This window comes from Myotis myotis, unplaced genomic scaffold (genome assembly GCF_014108235.1).
Source record: "Myotis myotis isolate mMyoMyo1 unplaced genomic scaffold, mMyoMyo1.p scaffold_m19_p_14, whole genome shotgun sequence".
Classification (NCBI taxonomy): domain Eukaryota; kingdom Metazoa; phylum Chordata; class Mammalia; order Chiroptera; family Vespertilionidae; genus Myotis; species Myotis myotis.
In genome coordinates this window covers 36,880,539-36,892,960 of record NW_023416318.1, presented here as the reverse complement: position 1 = coordinate 36,892,960, position 12,422 = coordinate 36,880,539, and the positions used below count along the sequence as shown (strand labels likewise).

The 12,422-nt window shown below is 42.0% G+C and overlaps 1 pseudogene; it reads right to left on the bottom strand.

Moving 5' to 3' along the window:
• Nucleotides 1-264: 264 nt before the first annotated feature.
• On the bottom strand, nucleotides 265-10,781 carry LOC118669449 (annotated as a pseudogene).
• Nucleotides 10,782-12,422: the final 1,641 nt, after the last annotated feature.

Below are 12,422 nucleotides of genomic sequence, written 5' to 3'. Positions count from 1 at the left end.
TGGTACAAAGCATCTCCATTTAATTGTGATGTAACTTCCACTGAAACAGACACAGTGGTGAAATGTTGCTTTTATGTTTTAGAGAAAAACAGATTATTTAGTAACAAGGAATTTAAAAAAGGAATTCTTAATTCCTTTTCTCTCTTCTGGTGACTGAACTGTGATAGTCAAATGGATAGCAGCATACAAGAATTCCCTTGTAGTCCTGGATCTTTTGCAGAAATGCTAAGATGCCTGAGCTATGTGGCTTGTAATTATTATTTTCTAGACAGAAGTGCCAGCTGTTGTGCTTTCCAGTGTATTGGTGGTTGCTACATTTTCCTTCTTGTCTTTGGGTTTTATGACAGGAAACAGAAGTGCTTCTTTGATGTTATCGGTGTCTGTGAGAAACATAATGGCTTGGTGGATGCCCATGCCCCAGCCAGCTGGGGGGCAGGGAAGGGGAGGCAGTCCATAGTTCATGGCAGTGCAGAAGTCTTCATCTATGAATATGATCTCATCATCTCCAGCTGTCTTGGCCTTGGCCTGCTCTTCAAAAAGCTGCCACTGCCTCATGGAGTCAGTCACTCAGCTGGGTGTAGGCATTACATATTTCCTTCTTCATGACAAACAGCTCAAAGCCTCAGTCAGACCCTGGAGCCCAAGGGCTCATTCTCTGCAATGGTCACAGTTGAATGTAGGATTGATGCATGTCATTTACAGGAAGTCCCCAACAAGTTTATCAAGGAGCCTGGCTGTGGTCCAAGGTGGAGGCATTTAACAGCTTTTGTCACATAGATATCAGTAAGAATTTTCTTCTATTTTGAAGAGGTTAGTTCTATTTTGAAGAGGATGGTAGGTAACCTTGTAACTGCCCGTAATGTTCCTTACCATCCCTGAGATCATCTCCATGATTTCCAGGATATCTCGATAGTCTGTGTAAGCCATGTAGAACTCACAGGTGGTGAACTCAGGATTATGAGTCAAATTGATTCCTTCATTCTGGAAGTGGTGTCCAAATTTGTGAACTTGTCCATGCCACCAACCACCACATCTTATGGTAGAGCTCTGGAGCAATTCTCACGTATACTGATTCATGTCCTATTCATTGTGGTAGGTGATTAAAGGTTTGGCTACAGCTTCCCCTGGGATGAAAAAAAATACATATTCTTTTCACCCATAATCTATTGGCCAGAACTCAGTCACATGCTCCTAATTTATTTGCAAAGGCAGCTGGAATATGTGGTATTCCTCTGTTCCCAGGAGGAAGAAATGGAATGGATGAGCATCTGGCCGATTTCTGCCAAATCTCATATTCATTTTCGGGCTTTTCTTTCTCTTGTCTTTAAATCTGTTTTGAAACACTTTAGTCCCTGGGATTTCTGGGGACAAGAACGTTCACCAGTTATACAAATATAAAGTAAAATTATTATATTAATATAATTTTTCATGAAAAAATGCAAAATGTCGAGGTATTTTTAAATCACGTTTCTGTAAATAATGACATTTTTATACACTCAAAATAAGTATATCCATTAATAGAATCATTCAGTGAGGTGACTGTATCCTCCTCTCCCAGAGCAGCTCTGATTTTAATTGTTTATGTATTGGGGTTCCAAGTAAGATTTTTTCCATATGAGAATTTTCCTTCTGGAAAAAAGGTTTGAGAGGTACTGAATCTGGACAGGCTGCTCCCTGGGCTCTGGTCACATAAGGATCAGAATCTTTCTCCATTCAGGTCCAGGAGCCAAAAAAGGATCTTTTCACAAATGCAAAAAAGGGGGGATCAGAGACCTGTCAGACAGAAGAGACAGTTTCCAAAACATTCATATTCTTCCTGCTTTTGAGTTCTGAGTCAGCAAAGTACGAGCTTCAGCAGCTCTGAAACACTGTCCTCCACGGAGTTTTGGGAAACGAATCAGCTTCCATTCGTGGACACTTGCACTTCCACACTTGCATTTTACGGAGCTTCACCCCCAGACCTTTTGGCTTTGAGGTTTGCTCCATTTAGACCCCTACTGCACAGGCCCGGACTCTGACCACAGCCAGGAATTCCTTCAGCTCCAGGGGTTTGTTTGGTTTTGTGTCCTTTTATTCCATTTTATCCCTTCCATATGATTCAGATGTTTTAGTACCAACTCAGGGTTGCTTTAAGAAGAAGAAATAAAGAAGCAGCAAAACAGCACCTCTCTTTAAAACAGGAAAACATGCTGGTTTGAATTTCCTGTCAGATTTTGGGCAGGTTAGTTGGCAGTTGGTGATTTGGACACATTTCAGGATTCAGACTAAATTTCACAGAGCTTTATTGCCTCCCTCTGGACCCCTGTTACAGAACAGGAAGATGCCAGGCTTACCTTAGTAACCACACTTTTCATTAGCTGCCCGTCTGGAGCACATCACAAATGCTTTCTCTCCATTGTCTCGTGGCTTTTTACTCCATCTGTGCTTTTGGAAAAGGACTCTGAGTCATCAGCAGCATTTTACAATGGGGGTGGGGGGGTGGGGGAGCAGGCGGGAAATGGGACTTAGCAAGAAAGAGCCTGATGTCACTTCAGTCCCCTGGCAAGGCAGCCACGCCTTTTTGCAGTTATTGTTACCTTAATGAGTTTTTCATTGTGGAATACTTCCCAATATACAGAAAAGTTACAATGGTGGTGCAGAGTTCCTGTGTGCCCCTCCCCCTCCCTCCTCATTGCCAGCCTCTCACATTACTGTGGTACATTTCTCACCCTCATACACCAATATTGATATATTACTATTATCTCAAGTTCATACTTTATTTCACTTTTCTTAGTGGCAACCTGATACCCTTTTTCTGTTCTAAGATATGTCATCCTGGGTCGTACATTACATTTACTTGTCATGTCCCTTCCACAATCATTGTGTGTGTGTGTGTGTGTGTGTGTGTGTGTGTGTGTGTGTATACCAGGCTGGGATGTAATATGTAGGTCATGGCCACCCACATTGAAAGCCACTGGTACAGAGCAAATTACAGTTAACCACTCCTTTAAATTCCTGGCAATCATTGAAAAGAGAATGTTAAGGAACATTCCAAATATTAGGAGTATTTGTGATGTTAGTTTGTTACAGTAAAAAAAAAAAAAAAATGGAGAGAACGGAGTTATATTTATGGGAAATTGAACGGCAAATAGAATGTATCCTGGAAATGGAGAAGATTCAGGCTCCAATACCATTCGGGCCTATAGGGACCCATAGAGTTTTCAAAGCAAGCACTAATGTGCTCCTGCTTGTGAAGTTCGCTTCCTTTAGGCATGCTGGCTGTCCTCAGTGACTCAGAGCAGTCACTTTTACTGATTTTTTGTGAAATGTCAGATGTGGTGAGTTGCCGGGGCGTAGGAAGAGTTGGTACGTAGGTTTGGCCTTCATTGGCTGTTTCCCACGGGAAAAGTCAGTTGATTAGATGAAAGATGAAAGGCTGTCCCTGTCAGCTGTTTCAGGCCATGCACTGATGGAAGGAAGCAGGGAAGGTGGGGTGTGTACATTTGTCACAATCCTCAGTCCAGATCACTTAATATGGAATTCCTGCCTTATTGGTGATGGAGTATGGTAAGGTCAAAGGTGATGAGAAAACTTCAAAATATTTTTTAGGGCTGATAGTATGACACCCCTAATCCAACAAATTCCTGTACTTAGGGTGTCCTTGTAGGCTTTGGAAAGGTGGCAGGACAGAGATAGATAGATAGATAGATAGATAGATAGATAGATAGATTGATTCAGTGTTTATGGCTACCTGAGAATGAAATCTCTATGGTCTCTATGGGATAGACAGGATTTGACTGGGGTAACTCACCTTGTATGTTTCAAGCCAAAGTGAACAGATTCTGTACACTTAGTGGTTGTAAATAAATAGGACATAGGAGTGTTTTAATTTTTTTAAATGAATTTCATGCCCTTAGAATACATTGTTGGAAGCAATTTTCAGAATATTTTAATCTTCCTCCTTACCCCTAGGTAGGTAACTTGGTCACAATCTCCAGCTGGGGTCAGCTTTGCATGAACTTCTCAGCCTCTCCTTGGCTTTTCATATTTACTTTCAATTCGCTAAAGCTACTTCACTGTTTCCAATCTGCTTCGGCCTGGTGTTTCCATTGGGAAAGTAAATGGCAAAAGACCACATGACACTCAAGGGCAAACACTGCTGAAGGCCACAGCTGCTGCTTAAGGGGGAAGCACAGGCTGGTTGGAGGGCCAAGGCGGTGTGTGGAGGCGCAGCCAGAAACGTGGTAAGGGGAAAAAATGCGCTGCTTCCTCCGTATTGCCTCTGTTTAGGTCCTCTAGGAAGCAGACACCAAGATGGAATTAGAAATGCAAGACATTTGTTGGGAGATAAGAAAAAGAAAAGAGAGAAGGAGCAGGAAGCAGAGAGGAGACCTTCAATCAGGATGCAAGTCTAACTCTGTGAAGGGAGAGCAGGAAGGAAGAAGAATTAGGTAGGTAGAGCTTCAGACCGCAGGGCAACCCTAAAAACGTCTTGGCTAGACTGATGGGGATCCCCAAAGCACCAAGTCCCACTAGACTAGAAATTCCTCCACTGGGCAGGAATGCCTGCTCTAGTCAGTCCCCCACCCATGGTTGGTCATTGGCTAGAAGCTGCTGAGAAGAGCCTAGCCTTGGTGTGAATGTTGCCATGGATCCCAAAGCATCAGAAGCTGCAGACGGGCAGATAAGTGCACTGCTCACTACGGATTCTCTCTCTAAGGGAGAGCTGAGCAGTGCCTTTCCTTGGCGGCCACACCCATGAATCACATTAGTATCAGAGCTCAAAAAAAGGCAAGAATGGGTGTATTCCATCTCAGATATCTGGTCACCCAGCTATTCTCCTCCCCCCCCCCCCCCATACCATAGACGATTATAAGAACCACAGAATGGAGTTAGAGTGCTAAGAATTTTTCTTTATGTCCTAAAATCCGAAGGCACCTGGCAAAATTTACCTTGACCCAGTTCAGTTTCTTTCGGCTGCCATATGTGGTCCAAAAAGCCTCTCCGACAATTTGCAGTGTGCTGACTCAACTTGGCAGAGCCGGAAGCCTCTTGGCAGAAATGAGAGCTATCTCACCTCTCAGATCTGTGCGGAAAGGGAAATTAATTCACTGGGTTTTATTCCTTTTTCTTTGTATGGTGTTGCCTTTAAATGTTACAGGGTGTTGGCTTTTCTGTGACTCAGAAGCATAAATCCTTTTCTAAGGTGCAGAATTAATTTTCAGAATGAAGAAAGTCTCTTCTTGTTTTTTTATTTTAAGTGCAATAACTGATTATACAGAAGCAGTTGATTCAAATATTACAAAAGGGTAAGAAAGCCAGGAGCATAAGTGACCCATAAACCAAAGGTAGTTTCTGAACACGACTCTGTAGGTAAATTCAACTTCACAAGGAGTTTTTCAAAATTAGGCCACTTATTTCAGGTGAGCCTATTATTGAAAGCATCTGCTCATTTACTTTGACCAACACATTCACAACTCCTTCTCATATTTTGTATCTCTGGGCCCAGACATTACAATTATCTTCATGTGAGAGTTAAATTGAAGCCTGACAAATTAAAGGCTCAAAGGGACACAAAATTCCACCTTCAGAACAAAAAGTGCCTCTCCCATGGATAAAGAAGTGGTGGTACATATATACAATGAAATACTAATCATAAAAAAGAATGAAATCTTACCATTTATGACAGCACGGGTAGACCTAGAGGGTATTATGCTAAGTGAAATAAATCAGATGGAGAAAGACAAATACCATATGATTTCACTTATATATGGCTTCTAAAGAACAAAATAAACAAAAAAACAGAAACAGACCCATAGATGCAGACAATAACTGAGGGTGACAGTTGGGAGGGGGGTGGGGCTGTGTTAAAAAGGTGAAGAAATTAAAAAGTACAAATTGGTAGTTACCAACTAAGTCACAGGGATGTAAAGTACAGCATAGGGAATAGAGTCAATAATATTGTAATAACTATGTATGGTGCCAGGTACTTGAATTATTGGGGGAATCACTTTATAAATTATATGTATAATTATCTAACCACTATGCTGTACACCTGAAACTAATATAAAACAAATGAATGCCAATTGTAATTGAAAAATAAGATTTAAATAAAAAGGAAAGAGCCTGTCTGGCGTGGCTCAGTGACTGAGTGTTGGCCTATGGACCAGAAGGTCAGGGTTCGATTCCCAGGCAGAGCACATGCCCAAGTTGCTGGCTCAATGCCAGATCATGCAGAAGGCAGCCAATTAATGATTCTCTCTCATTATTGATACCTCTATCTCTCTCTTCCTCTCTTAAATCAATAAAAATATATTTTTTAAAAAATATTTAAACATTTTTAAAAAGGAAAGAAAATTTGGCATGTTCCTAATAGCAATACCTAATTCTTCCATTTGGATACCTTCAGCACTTTGATCTACAAATAAACTAACTAGCTCATTAAGAACAACCATTGGACTCTCCCAGAGACCCAATTTTTCCAGATGCAAATTCCAAAGAGATTCCACAGTCCACCTCTTGGGCTACAGCACATGTAGGCCCCCACGGAATGTATGTGATGAACTTGATTCAAGAAAGCTGGCCAAACATAAGTGGAGAAGGGGTAGTGGAAGTGGGCGGGTGAATCTATTCTATGTTTGGACTCCAGCTACCCCTCTAAGCTTAGCTTCCTGGGAAACTCATATCAATGCAAAAGAAAGGCGAGACAGGATTTGCTTAACTTATCTCACACCCATTGCTTCACTTCTCATAAACTGCTTTCATTTCTTTAAGATCAAGGTATATGGTCCTATTCTTTGCTTGCTACTGATTTCATTTTTAGTCATGGCATGATAATAATCAATGGTCTGTAATGGCTTTCAGAACTATTGTTGGTTGTGGAGTTCTCTTTAACATAAAACAAAAGTCAGGATGGAAAATCTAGAGCTCTGTGTGCCCCACTTCTTCTTTAGGCTCTTCCCCAAATCGCAAAACTCTATGAGATATCGTTGGAAAGTCACTGTTACAGTGGAAAGAGCTTTTGAGTCCAGTTACTATTTCACTTTTGTAACCTTGAGTAAATAGCAAGAACAACATAGCAACAATGGTAGTAAGGCAGGGTCCTATAAGTGCTTATTATTATATGTAATTAGAAAGGTTTGTTATTATAATTAGAAATAATAATCATAAAGATCACTTCTAGGGCATGCTCAATGTGCCAAGCACCGAGCTAAATTCCTTCACATGCATTGTTTCCTAGTTAAGGCATTTGTCTAAGCCATGCGGCAAGTAACGGGCAGAGAGGGGACACAACCCTGATGTGTCTGACTCCAGAGCTGGGACTCCAAGGCCCATGTGTGTGCAGCTTTACAGCCTTAGGGCACTAACCTTTAAGATATAGAGATTGATGAAGTGACCACTAAGATTTTTTTTAACTCTCTTTCCATGACAGTTGTGTGCTGAGCTCTAAAAAGAAATGAATTGAGCCTCTACCTAGTATTATGGTCATCTACTAGAACCCCACCTACTGCTCATCCCGCCGGAAGAATGATGACATGCTTTACCCCCTGTTATAAAGCCCCCTGGTAAGTTATTAAACCCACTATATTCTGCCCAGTTTACAGATTTTAACTGGCATCACCAATGACTTGACTCTCTCCTCAACATTCTTTTTTTCTTTATCTCCTTTAGCAGAGGATTTGGCATTTTCAGGACCTAACCTAAAATCAGATCATTATTCACATCATACTACTCAGTGAGAAGGGAGTGTGGTGGTGTGGTCATTTTCCTAGCTTTGTTAGTTGAAAGTCCCAAAAGCAATGCCATCCTTGTAGCAATGAATGGAACCCATGGCTAAATCTTGGTTTCTATATACCGTTCTCCCCCAAGATGAGCACATGGCTGTATTTATGACTTTGACATGTGCTGGCCACTTACTCTTGAGTGTGTGGGAAAGGCCCTGTGATGCAGGGGACAGCGGGCACTGGGCATGGAGTTGACAGACTGCTCTCATGACTCGCCTGCTCAGTGAACCAGAGCAAGTCAGATTATTTAGGAGGGGTCAGCACTTTTCATGTGAAATAAGAGGGTTACACTTGTTTCTTGCAATTCCTTCTCCACTCTGCAGCCAGAGCGATCTTCATGAAAAGTGAATTTGATCCATATCACTTCTTTGCTTCCACCTGTTCCCTGGCTCCACAGTCTCCCAGGGGAAAGCCTACCCTCTGTAACATGAGAGAAAACAGTCCTGCTCACTTTTTTTAGTAGCATTTCTCCCCCCTTATATACCTTATGCTCTGCGATGCAAACTTACTAACTTGAAGTTCCTTTATGTGTTGTACTCTCTTACCTTTACATCTTATTTTTTAATCATTAAGAGTGGTTATGGCAGCATTCATTATCAAAACAAAAAGACAGGAGCTACCATTGGTATGGTAGAACCCTCTTTAGTCATTGAAAAATTATGCCATTAAAATAATATCTCACTACTGATAAGCTACAAGGAAGTGACTGAAGGAGATTCTCCTACCCAGTAAAGGTTATGTCCTCCCAGCCTCACTGCTTGCCTTCCCTGGGACTGTCCTGTGTTGGTGGATCTCCAGGGGTATAGGCTTTGGTGCTTTCCCTGGTGGGCAGACCCCTGGGGATGTGGGCCCAACAAGTCCCAAATTTATTGCTAACAGTCTTAGTCCAAGTTCTTCATAAGTAGTATATGGTATTTCTGTAACACTAAAAAAATAAAATAAAATACTATCTCAAGAAATGGAAAAGTGTTCAGAATATCCTAAGCCAAAATAGCAAGCTATAAATCAGATTGTAAAATAATGTTTATATATATATATATATATATATATATATATATATATATATATATATATATATTATATTCAGAGAAAAAATCGTGAAAGGATACATACCGAAAAAATTATGATGATAGTTTCTGGATGGTTGCTTATGGACAGTTTTGGTTTCTTCTCTATGATTCTGTTTTATATCCCCACCCCCTTTGGTTTATGCCGTGATTATCCATTACTTTTGTAAATAGAACCTCTACACCTTTGCTCATGCTGTTACTTAGATCTGATATAATTTTTCCTCCTTCCTCTTCTTTCCCCTCACCTCTTCCTCGTCTGATGTGGGTGTCATTTCCTCCAGAATGCTTTCCTTGGGCTCCCAGGCTGAATTAAATGCTTCCTATATGTGTCTCTGGCCTATACCTGGTGTTGTAATGACCTGCACTGAACTAGTCCGTCCCATGCGTTTCTGTGCAGTTAGAAACTGTGCTTTAGTCACTGCCATATCCCTAGGGCCTAACACAAGCCCAGCCCCTCGCAATAGAGTCAAATATTTGTTAAATGAATTAATGATTTTTTTCTGAACCTCAGCTTCCTCATCCATTATGTGAAATTAATAATATGCATCTCACAGATTGCAATGAGGCTTACCTGAGGCAGGGCATGAGGAACACCTGTGAGAGACAGGATGAGAAGATGGCTTCTTTCTGGCGCACAGTTTCCTCTAAGCCGGTTGGCCAATTGTGACTCACAGACTGAATTCTACCTCATGCTTTTGTATTACCCACGAGTTAAGGATGGTTTTTAAATGTTTAAGTGGTTAGGAAAAAAATCAAAAGAATACGAATATGTCATAACACGTGGAAATTGTATGAAATGGAAATTTCAGGGTCCATGAATAGTTTCATTGAGATACAGCCATGCACATGTGCTATGTACTATGGCTGTGTTTCGGACAGAACCGCAGAGCTGAGTAGCTGTGGCCCAGGCCTTATGGCCCACAAAGCCTAAAATATTTACCCTGGGCCTTTAATAGAAAATGTTTGCTGACATCTACTCTAAACTCAAAACTTCTTCTGTCCGTCGCTGCCCCAGCCCCTGCTTTGGACTTGGGTTCTGCTTTGATGTCTTAGCCTTGGAGACATTTGATATTTCCTCACGGATCTAGAGAGAAGGCGTTATTTCTCATTTATCCCGACACGGCCATATGACTCTCTGTGCAGAACACAACGGGGCGTTTCCCCAAAGACATTTCATCCTTGGGCATGTCTCATGTGGCGAATTCAGGAACAAAATTACTGGGTTCCCCTGCAGACGATCTCCTTACTCGGGTTATTTGTTCAAGGAAGAGCTTCTTTTGGTTTTCGTAGATGAATGTCTGAGTTTGAAATTTGTTCAGATGTGTATGGTTTTTTATCTCTGCATGGGGCTTCCTTTTTATTTCATTTTAAAAAAGAAAGTAATTTAAAACTGAGGGGCTTGTGAGTATTAAAATTAGAGTGGAGTCAGGTACATGGTTGGAAAGTGACGGGAGGGAAGGAGTCAGGGAGACAGAGAGACAGAGAGGAACTAAGAGGTGCAATGGGCATCTAGTGAGAAGACAGGGGGCTAGAAATCTTGCTTGGGAAGCAGGAGCCAGGGAGGTGGAAGGAGAACACCTCAGGAGTCGGCCTGGTGCTCTGAGGACGTTTTTGTGGTAGGTAAATGACTCCCTGCAGAATGTTCCTAACTATCTGGCATCTGAGTCCCTCCTGTTCTGTCTCCCCTGTCTGTGCGGTACAGCCGTGGTTGTACGTGAAAGAGAAAACGTCAAACACCCTGTTTCACGGGGGAACATGGTGTACCTCCTTCCAGAAAGAATGCAGCGATGCCTGGACCCCGAGCTGCATTCCTGAGCTCCTCGGAGGATGTAGTAAACAAGTCGTTGGGATCCAAAGATTCATGAAGAGAGGCTCCACACTGTGAAATACTTGTGATTTCTTCGTTGCTCCATTTGGCACCATACCACGCGTTGTGAAAAACAATCATTTTTACAATGTTATAGACTGGTCTAACCACGAAACCCGCCAACTCCTCCCCTCCCTGCCTCCTAAAGTTGCTCTGACAAAATAAAAAACCCCAACTAACACCATATTCCAGGAAGATGGAAAAACCAAATACTAAGGGTTAGAAGGGATGATATAAAGTACATGTGTGAGCTTTCGGTCTGAACCAGTTTATAACCCAGGCTGTGTGTGTAAATTCACAATTGGAACCTATAAACTGAGATATGACACTCTGAGTTGGTTTGGGGGAAATTGCATAGACTTGCACTAGCCAATGCCTGCTACCAAGTATTGTTTTTCCTTAACTCTTTAATTTGAGGGGTTTTACTTGATTTTGAGGATTAGCTTAACCGACCTTGGATAAATCTCTTCTCCTCCTACCCCCCACCTTTTGCAATGCTTTGAAAGAGAAGCTTAAGTTACATCAACTAGAAACATGTGCTTCAATTTGATCTGTGGTTGGTATTTCTCTTTACACAGACCTGGCCAACTTTTGGTGCCTATAAACATTTTCCTTTTAAGGGAAAGGAGTGGGTTTATGGTGTAGAATTCCCCTAACCTACTAGTACATGGGGACACAGTTCCTGGGAGATGTTTATCACACAGTGCACCTGTGCACGGAAGAACTCCTTTTCTGTGTTTCTGTGCCCAATTACCATGTCGTTTATAGTAAAACAGTCTTCTCCAGAACCCATTTTCCCTTCCTGTTAATGTCAGCAAAGCAGCATGGACTTGGCTCATTCTTAATCAGCAACTTGTAGATGTTTCTTTTTCCTCCTAAACCAGGGATGGGCAATAATTCTATCAAGAATCACAATATTATAAACTTATGAACAATAATAGATACAGAGGCAGAGCTGCCTCAAACTGATTGTCAAACTGCAGCGGGAAGGCCAGGGAGGGTGGGGGGGCAGGAGGGAGGGGGGTAAGAGATCAACCGAAGGACTTGTATGCATGCACATAAGCATAACCAATGGACATAAGACACTGGGGGGTAGGGAAGGCCAGGGGATTGTCAAGGGCGGGGAAAAGAAAAAGGACACATATGTAATACCCTTTGTAATACTTTAAGCAATAAAAGAATTAAAAAAAAAAAAGAATCACAATATTCAATAAGACCTCATCATTTAAAAAAGTAAATACATAAAGAAAACCCAGAAAGCAGTTTATCAGTATACTTTTTAAATTAAAAAAATTCTATATAATAAAATGTTCATATGCAAATTGTCCCCTCAGAAGTTCAACGGACCAAGAGTTCAACCACTTGCTATGATGTATGCTGACCACCAGGGGGCAGCATGGAATGGAGGAAGGCCCCGGCTGGCAGCAGGAAGGCTCCAATCGGCCCTGATCGCTGGCCATGCCTAGGGATCCTGCCTGTGCACAAATTTCGTGCACTGAGCCTCTAGTCCTATATAATAAAAGGCTAATATGCAAATTAACCAAATGGCTGAATGACCGGTCGCTATGACATGCACTCACCACAGGGGGAATGCCGCTCAGCCAGAAATCAGGCTCATGGCTGGCGAGCGCAGCAGCAGCAGCAGCGGTGGTGGGAGCCTCTCCTGCTTCTGGGCAGCGCTAAGGATGTCCAACTGACAGCTCCCAGACTGCGATAGGGTGC